The sequence below is a fragment of the Triticum urartu genome, chromosome 6A (genome assembly GCF_056163025.1).
Source record: "Triticum urartu cultivar PI428250 chromosome 6A, HENAU_Tu73, whole genome shotgun sequence".
Taxonomy (NCBI): Eukaryota; Viridiplantae; Streptophyta; class Magnoliopsida; order Poales; family Poaceae; genus Triticum; species Triticum urartu.
Genome location: NC_141878.1, coordinates 582,899,348 through 582,909,089, shown reverse-complemented (window position 1 = coordinate 582,909,089; position 9,742 = coordinate 582,899,348). Strand labels below are relative to the sequence as shown.

Here is a 9,742-nt window from a genome sequence, read left to right as displayed (position 1 = left end):
AAGCTACGGAATAAATGGAGACTAGCTAAAGGTTAGCTGACGATATGTGTTGGAAGTGTTTCCAATGTTGATATGATCAAGCATCACACGCTCCCTCTACCATCGAGATTGGTGTTAATTAACCTAAATAATTGTTATTTGGTGTTTGCGTTGAGCATAGACGTGATTGGATTATGTCTATCGCAATACGGTTATTCATTTAAGGAGAATAATGTTTACTCTGTTTATTTGAATAATACCTTCAATGGTCTTGCACCTAAAATGAATGGTTTATTGAATCTCGATCGTAGTGATACACATGTTCATGCCAAAAGATATAAGATATTAATGATAGTACCACATACTTGTGGCACTGCAACTTAAGTCATATCGGTATAAAACGCATGAAGAAGCTCCATGTTGATGGATCTTTGGGCTCACTCGTTTTTGAAAAGTTTGAGACATGCGAACCATGTCTATTGGTGTATATGCAGGAAGAAACTCCATGCAAATGGACCGTTTGGACTCTCTTGATTTTGAATCACTTGAGACATGCAAATCATACCACATGGGCAAGATGACTAAAAGCCTCGTTTTCAGTAAAATGGAACTAGAAAGCAACTTGTTGGAAGTAATACATTTTGACGTGTGCAGTCCAATGGGTGCTGAGGCGTGTAGTGGATATCGTTATGTTCTTACTTCACAGATGATTTGAGTAGATGTTGAGTATATTTACTTGATGAATCATGAGTCTGAATTATTGAAAGGTTCAAGTAATTTCAGGGTGAAGTTGAAAGATCGTCGTGACAAGAGGATAAAAGATCTATGATATGATCATAGAGATGAATATCTGAATTACGAGTTTGGCATAGAATTAAGACATTGTGGAAATTGTTTCACAACTAATACAGCCTGAAGCACCATAGTGTGATGGTGTGTCCGAACATCATAAATGCACCCCATTGGATATGGGGCATACCATGATGTCTCTTATCGAATTACCACTATCGTTCATGGGTTAGGCATTAGAGACAACCACATTCACTTTAAATAGGGCACCACGTAATTCCGATGAGATGACACCGTATGAACTATGGTTTAGAGAAACCTAAGCTGTCATTTCTTAAAAGTTTGGGGCTGCGATGCTTATGTGAAAAAGTTTCAGGCTGATAAGCTCGAACCCAAAGCGGATAAATGCATCTTCATAGGACACCAAAAACAGTTGGGTATACCTCCTGTCTCAGATCCGAAAGCAATAAGGGATTGTTTCTAGAATCGGGTCCTTTCTCGAGGAAAGTTTTCTCTCGAAAGAATTGAGTGGGAGAATGGTGGAGGCTTGATGAGGTTATTGAACCGTCTCTTCAACTAGTGTGTGGCAGGGCACAGGGAGTTGTTCCTGTGGCGCCTACACCAATTGAAGTGGAAGCTTATGATAGTGATCATGAAACTTCAGATCAAGTCACTCCCAAACCTCGTGGGATGACAAGGATGCGTACTACTTCAGAGTGGTACGTAATCCTGTCTTGGAAGTCATGTTGCTAGACAACAATGAACCTACGAGCCATGGAGAAGCGATGGTGGGCCTGGATTCCGATAAATGGCTCGAGGCCATAAAAATCCGAGAGAGGATCCGTGTATGAAAACAAAGTGTAGACTTTGGTAGAACGGCTCGATGGTCGTAAGGCTGTTGAGTACAGATGGATTTTAAAAGGAAGACGGACAATGATGGTAAGTATCACCATTAAGAAAGCTCGACTTGTCATTAAGATGTTTTCCGACAAGTTCAAGGAGTTGACTACGATGAGACTTTCTCACTCGTAGCGATGCTAAGAGTCTGTTGGAATTATATTAGCAATTACTGCATCATTTATGAAATCTTGCAGATAGGATGTCAAAACATTGTTTCCTCGACGATTTTTTGGGAAAGGTTGTATGTGATACAACCGGAAGGTTTTGTCAATCCTGAAATATGCTAATAAGTATGCAAAGCTCCAGCAATCCTTCTAAGGACTGGAGTAAGCATCTCGGAGTTGGAATGTATGCTTTGATGAGATGATCAAAGATTTTGGTGTATACAAAGTTTATGAGAAACTTGTATTTCCAAAGAAGTGAGTGGGAGCACTATAGAATTTCTGATGAATATATGTTGTTGACATATTGTTGATCAGAAATGACGTAGAATTTCTGGAAAGCATATAGGGTTATTTGGAAAGTGTTTTTCAATGGAAAGCCTGAATTAAGCTACTTGAACATTGAGCATCAAGATCTATAAGGATAGATCAAAACGCTTAACGGTACTTTCAAATGAGCACATACCTTGACATGATCTTGAAGGTGTTCAAGATGGATCAGTCAAAGAAGGAGTTCTTGCCTGAAGTTGTAAGGTATGAAGTTAAGACTCACTACAAGTGATCAGGCCTACTGTGACGAGCCAAAATATGTCATCGAATTGCTAATAACGTCACAAATTACCTTTTGGTGACGTTTTATGGACGTCACAAGCATCGTCACAGAATCCCCGTCATAGATTACTCCTAGTGACGGCGCACGCAAAATAATGTCACCGAATATGGGACCTTCGGTGACGTTTTCTAGAACGTCAACAAGTTGCTATTTCTATGACGGACAATTAATGTCACGTGTTAGGAGCAAATATGCCATATTATACCATATTCAGTGACCGGGCATCAACACCTGCACATATATTCCCACTACTAACGCCACTACTTTCATTATTGATGAAGACGACATCATCAAATTTCAAATAATTCACAATGAATTATCGAATCCGCTATATTGCAAATGCATATCACAAAAAGTATTTAATTCACATCACATCACATTATACGAATAAGTTAAGAGCCAAATCGCATTATAAATTGGAATTAAAGACAAATCATAGTATTATTTATTCCATCTGTCAGCCAAATCATCTTCTAAATAGAAATGGCAATAAAAAATATCACAGACTCAAGTTTGACACGAGAATAGATAAGACGAAAAGTAATATTTAGATAACTAAAAGACCACATATGTTGTCCTGATGATTGCAATATATGATTAAACAACTATCTTTCTTTCACAAAATGATGGCCTTCATGCACCATCAGGTTGGACTGATTTGCTTGCTTGGTTGCTTGAGCCCTTAAAAGAAATCCAATCAAGTTATCCATCTCATGTTGCTTCTTTTGCCGGGCTTCATTCTTCTCTTGTTGGCTCTTCTTTGCATCTCTTCAAATTCTCTATCTTGTGCTTCAAGTCTCGCGGCTAAATCCTCATGGTGCCTATAAATTGACGAAACATAACAGCGTGTTGCACCTTAATGAGATAAAAACATATAGATAACAAGGTATAAGAGTACCAGTAAGAAACTTACAATCTATCGAATTATGAATTAAGTGCATTAACTAGATTTGTGGGTATGCGGATGGGTCAATAAAACAGTAAGTTAGTTTAGCAGAACAAAAAGACACAAACTTGTATAAAAAATTGTCAGTCAAAATATTTTACATGGATCACTGCTGCACTTTTAACTAGTGTACCACTTATAGTTTTAAGTAGCATCTGAATGACTAGTGAGGGCACTAGGGCAGAAGATGGTAATGCACTATAGTGATCTGCTGAAGAAATTTCATAATTAGTTGCATAAGTATAGTTGTTTGACGCTTTGGTTACTACAGAAGTTTAGATCAGCACATCACAAAAAAAAGATCAGTAATGTACTACAAAATCACAGAGCAAAACACAAAAATATTTCTTTAGTAAGGAGTGACATCCATTCATCCATTCAACATATTGAACAATCTCAGAACGATGCAATATCCAAAGGTCATCACCCTACCATAGTAGGCCACCTTATTCTTATTAACTGTGTGTTTTCTCATCTCTGAATTGATTCAAACATGCTATGAATTTGGTAGTTCATCACCGTATGTACAACTAAGTGCCATAAGCAACTAGTACTAGTACTGTAAACTACACTATTTGAATCGGTTGTGTGCTTACTCATCTTCTTCTGCAGCTACAGCTAATTGTGTACTCGCACTGCTGTTGTACGATGCTTCCTGAATCTAAATATAACAAATAAAAATATAAGTTACGGGCAAAGGAAGTACACGATGAGCTTAAATGTTAGGCATACACAACCAGTTAAAGAATTATCCAGTATTACATTGTAAGAAAATAGAAAGTGGAGAAGCAAGTAGTAAAAAGAACAAGCTTCAGACTGTACCAACATAGCAAGGCCGATAAGATTATCTTGATATTGCAAACCCAACCTGATACCTACAGTAAGCAGTCGACTAATGCACCTACGTTTACGGAATAAAACAAAGAAGAGAAACAATATACTGACAAGTGTTCACATGGAGAAAAAATATTACAGAATAACATAATCCTTTTTTGTTTCGCCGAGCAGTATTAGCCCATGATAGGAGCCCTCAACATATCTTTACCTTGTTAACTTTTATCGCAGAATATTAATTTATTGTCCATAACTACTAATAAAAGGCAATTTCTAGTGAAGTTTCATTGTTAAATGTTAATACTCTGAACGTAGAGTCTAGTTACATATTAAATGTTCTGGAGACTGCATGAACTTGCAGCTTAAAGGGGAAACGTGAGTTGAAATTATTCATTGTAGAAATTTAGAGACAGGGAGGAACATATACGCCTAAACCATACCTTTGAGAAGAGCAAAGGGCATTGATCTTACTCCTTATCTAGATGAACTGCCACTAGGAAAAGGAGATCTTAAATAGGTGGTTAGAAGAATCAAATTACAGATCACAAATCTTACATCCGGAAATTATGGAAGAAATAAGGAAGCAGCGAAATATACCCTCGAATAGTTGGAAGGGGACCAGATCTAATGGTATTGCAGCGGGGTTCCTTGCAGAGTTTCTCACCTATCCCCTAGCCTCACTGCATCATCGTGTTGAATCTCCCTAACCTGTTGTCTCCAGACGCTGGCATCTTGTTGGTCGCTGGACGAAACCAAACTTCTAAATCAGCATCTAATCTCAAGTAGTGGGTGATGGAGGGGTGGTGAGGCAACGTACAGATCTTGGTAAGGCACGAGGTGAGAAAGGAAGCTGGGGAAGGCGCTGGAGTGGGCGATGGTGACGATGAGGCGAGCGGCTATGATGTTGCCTGCAGAGGCTGGCGACTTCGATGACGCGGGTTGGCGGATCCGATCTTGGCCGGCGAGGCGTGGCGACCGGTCCTTGTGGAGAGCAAGCGCAGCGGCCGGGGCTTGATGGGAGGGCGGGTGAGCAGCCGTCATTGGAGAAGGATTACGCGGCTGGTGCCGCAGGGTGCGCCGGCGGCGTGATCCTCAAATCTCGCCGCTGGATGCAGTCGTGGGGGAGAGGAGTGGAGATGGGGATAGAAATTGGAGGGAGATGGGGATAGAATGTGCGCAGCTGAAAAAACAAGGGCGGATAATTAATTGGATGCGGCAAAAATTTAGAAAAGTGGAGCGAAAAGTGTTTTTTAGTGGAAAGGGAATGATTTATTTTCGAGTTAAATATAGTACTCCCTCTGTCCGAAAATACTTGTCATCAAAATGGATAAAAGGGATGTATTTAGAACTAAAATACATCTAGATACATCACCTTTTATTCATTTTGATGACAAGTATTTCTGGACGGAGGAAGTAGTATGTAAATGCAATGGCAAATGATTTAAACAGTGGTGTAACTCGTACAAAAACATTATGATGTGGTTTGTTCCATGTAATTTTTTTGAAAGAACTCTACCTAAATATATGTGGAAAGTTGTACATAGCGGCCTTATAATTCTGAAAAAAAGTACTTCAAAGTGGTGACAGGGACTTATTGTTTACATATAGTAATGTCAGAAGAGTGTACTCAAAGATGTGAAGTTATAGAGACATGTGTATGACACGGATATAGGCCAATGCTAAAATATATGAGATAAATGGCCTGAAATTCATCAAATTTGAAAATTTGAGATAAAACGAAACAACTGATGTGCCATATGCATCATCTCACGAACATCCATACCAAAAATTTCCATCCACTCTTATTTCCATTTTCTTGAGATAGAATGAAACAACTATAGCGCCATGGGCACCAGTTCACGAAAATACCAAATAACTTTCTTCCCGACCACTGTTCACTTCCATTAGACAGAACAAAATAAGTTACGTGTTCATTAACATGTGAAGAAACCGGGGCGAGTCCCATTACAGACACCATCGCATGGGTCCTACCACTCAATTACTCGTGAAGCGGTTGTGGTAGGCCCCACTGCTAGACATTACATGGCGAAAGAAAGAACAGCACACATTCATATATATTCATGACTCTAGTAGATCCATCATGGAAATTACTGAACCGTCACAGAAATTGGTAACCAGGTGGGGCTCAATGGCCGCGTGATTCAGTGACATTAAACGTCACCGATTTGCTGTAATAAGTGACGCCACTCAAAATGTCACATATTAGGTATTTCTATGATGTTCTCAACCATCGTCATCCGGATTTTCGTCATAGTATCTCAATTTTCTTGTAGTGACTTAAAACTCGACCACGGCAGAATAGAGAGAAAGGACAAAGGTCGTCCCCTATGCTTAAGACATAGGCTCTACAGTATGCTATGCTGTGTACCGCGCCTGAAGTGTGCCTTGCCATGAGTCAGTCAAGGGGTACAAGAGTGATCCAAGAATGGATCACAGGACAGCGGTCAAAGTTATCCTTAGTAACTAGTGGACTAAGGAATTTTCTCGATTATGGAGGTGGTAAAAGAGTTCGTCGTAAAGGGTTACGCCGATGCAAACTTTGACACTAATCCAGATTATTCTGAGTAGTAAACTGGATTCGTATAGTAGAACAGTTATTTGGAATAGCTCCAAATAGAGCGTGGTAGCTGCATCTAGGAGATGACATAGAGATTTGTAAAGCACACACGGATCTGAAAGGTTCAGACCCGTTGACTATAACCTCTCTCACAAGCATAACATGATCAAACCCAGAACTCATCGAGTGTTAATCACATGGTAAATGTGAACTAGATTATTTACTCTAGTAAACTCTTTGGGTGTTAGTCACATGGGGATGTGACCTTGAGTGTTAATCACATATCGATGTGAACTAGATTATTGACTCTAGTGCAAGTGGGAGACTGTTGGAAATATTCCCTAGAGGCAATAATAAATTGATTATTATTATATTTCCTTGTTCATGATAATCGTTTATTATCCATGCTAGAATTGTATTGATAGGAAACTCAGATACATGTGTGGATACATAGACAACACCATGTCCCTAGTAAGCCTCTAGTTGACTAGCTCGTTGATCAATAGATGGTCACGGTTTCCTGACCATGGACATTAGATGTCGTTGATAACGAGATCACATCATTAGGAGAATAATGTGATGGACAAGACCCAATCCTAAGCATAGCACTAGATCGTGTAGTTCGTATGCTAAAGCTTTTCTAATGTCAAGTATCATTTCCTTAGACCATGAGATTGTGCAACTCCCGGATACCGTAGGAGTGCTTTGGGTGTGCCAAACGTCACAACGTAACTGGGTGGCTATAAAGGTACACTACAGGTATCTCCGAAAGTGTCTGTTGGGTTGGCACGAATCGAGACTGGGATTTGTCACTCCGTGTGACGGAGAGGTGTCTCTGGGCCCACTCGGTAGGACATCATCATAATGTGCACAATGTGATCAAGGAGTTGATCACGGGATGATGTGTTATGGAACGAGTAAAGAGACTTGCCGGTAACGAGATTGAACAAGGTATCGGGATACCGACGATCGAATCTCGGGCAAGTATCGTACCGATAGACAAAGGGAATTGTATACGGAATTGATTAAGTCCTTGACATCGTGGTTCATCCGATGAGATCATCGTGGAACATGTGGGAGCCAACATGGGTATCCAGATCCCGCTGTTGGTTATTGACCGGAGAACGTCTCGGTCATGTCTGCATGTCTCCCGAACCCGTAGGGTCTACACACTTAAGGTTCGATGACGCTAGGGTTATAAAGGAAGTTAGTATGTGGTTACCGAATGTTGTTCGGAGTCCCGGATGAGATCCCGGACGTCACGAGGAGTTCCGGAATGGTCCGGAGGTAAAGATTTATATATGGGAAGTCCTGTTTTGGTCATCGAAAAAGTTTTGGGTTTTATCGGTAACGTACCGGGACCACCAGGAGGGTCCCGGGGGTCCACCAAGTAGGGCCACCAGCCCCGGAGGGCCACATGGGCTGTAGGGAGTGCTCCTTGGCCTACATGGGCCAAGGGCACCAGCCCCAAGAGGCCCATGCGCCTAGGGTTACAAGAAGGGAAGAGTCCCACAAGGGGAAGGCACCCCCTAGGTGCCTTGGGGAGGAGGGATTCCTCCCTTGGCCGCCGCCCCCCCTAGGAGATTGGATCTCCTAGGGCCGGCGCCCCCCCTTGGCCCCCCTATATATAGTGGGGGAGATGGAGGACTTCTTACCTTTTGCCTTTGGTGCAACCCTTCCCCTCTCCCAAGTCCTTCTCCTCTCCCGTGGTGCTTGGCGAAGCCCTGCAGGATTGCCACGCTCCTCCACCACCACCACGCCGTTGTGCTGCTGCTGGATGGAGTCTTCCTCAACCTCTCCCTCTCTCCTTGCTGGATCAAGGCATGGGAGACGTCACCGGGCTGTACGTGTGTTGAACGCGGAGGTGCCGTCCGTTCGGCACTAGGATCATCGGTGATTTGAATCACGACGAGTACGACTCCATCAACCCCGTTCACTTGAACGCTTCCGCTTAGCGATCTACAAGGGTATGTAGATGCACTCTCCTTCCCCTCGTTGCTGGTTTCTCCATAGATAGATCTTGGTGACACGTAGGAAAATTTTGAATTTCTGCTACGTTCCCCAACAGGTTCGATTTCAACAGAAACAAAAGCAATCCCAAGGAACCAGGGAGAATGCTCGCGGCTCCGAGCACCTTAAACTCACCCTAGCATTAGCTCTACTCTAGTTGGCCACCCAGGAGGTCTGCTAACCGACAAGGCATTTAATGCAAAGCATGTCGAACTCTCTTGGGGTTATGTGTGCAACCAACACATTTAATGGAATGCTTGCGAGCCTACAGTGGCCCATGTTCCTTGGGGGCAGATGCTGAAGATAAACATGCTGGCTCACATTGCCCCAGGCATAGGGTATGTTGTCTACCAAGATGTGATGGCGGTGCCTCACACTTTTGACTTCGGTCGCGCCGAAGTCGACGTCTCCACACCAACTCTCTACTCCTATCCAGTGGGACCAGATGAGCAGTTGAGGGAAAGGCAGCGCGCTTCTCCAGGGAACCGCCCTCACTTGCCATCCACTAGCGTGGCGACACTGACAAACCTGCATGGATCACGTAGGTTGCATGATCTAGATTCAATGTATCCCTTGCATTAATGGCATTAATGAGAGACCATTGTGGTGCCCCTAGTCCTATATAAGGGGAGGACCGAGGCCATGCTTTCTTTCTAGATACTCCCTCTTTCCATCTATATAGGGCCTAATGCGTTTTTCGATGCTAACTTTGACCAAATATTAGAGCAATGATATATGACATGCAACTTACACAAAGCACACCGTTAAATTCGTCAGTGAAAGGTTCTTTCAATGATATAATTTTCACATTGTGCATGTCATGTACTATTAATCTTGTCAATAGTCAAAGGCGGTCTTAAAAATCTCATTACGCCCTATATAGATGGAAGGAGGGAGTAGTTTGGATGAGGAGAAGGAAAAGGGAGGAACAA

General features: G+C 42.1%; 1 long non-coding RNA gene across 1 annotated transcript; it reads right to left on the bottom strand.

Annotated features, from left to right (window-relative positions):
* Positions 1-2,864: 2,864 nt before the first annotated feature.
* Positions 2,865-5,378, bottom strand: LOC125512986 (uncharacterized). The gene is made up of 4 exons (XR_015607835.1): positions 5,040-5,378; positions 4,663-4,964; positions 3,985-4,049; positions 2,865-3,263 (listed from the first exon to the last, which is right to left on the bottom strand). It is a non-coding gene; the product is annotated as an uncharacterized LOC125512986 (long non-coding RNA).
* Positions 5,379-9,742: the final 4,364 nt, after the last annotated feature.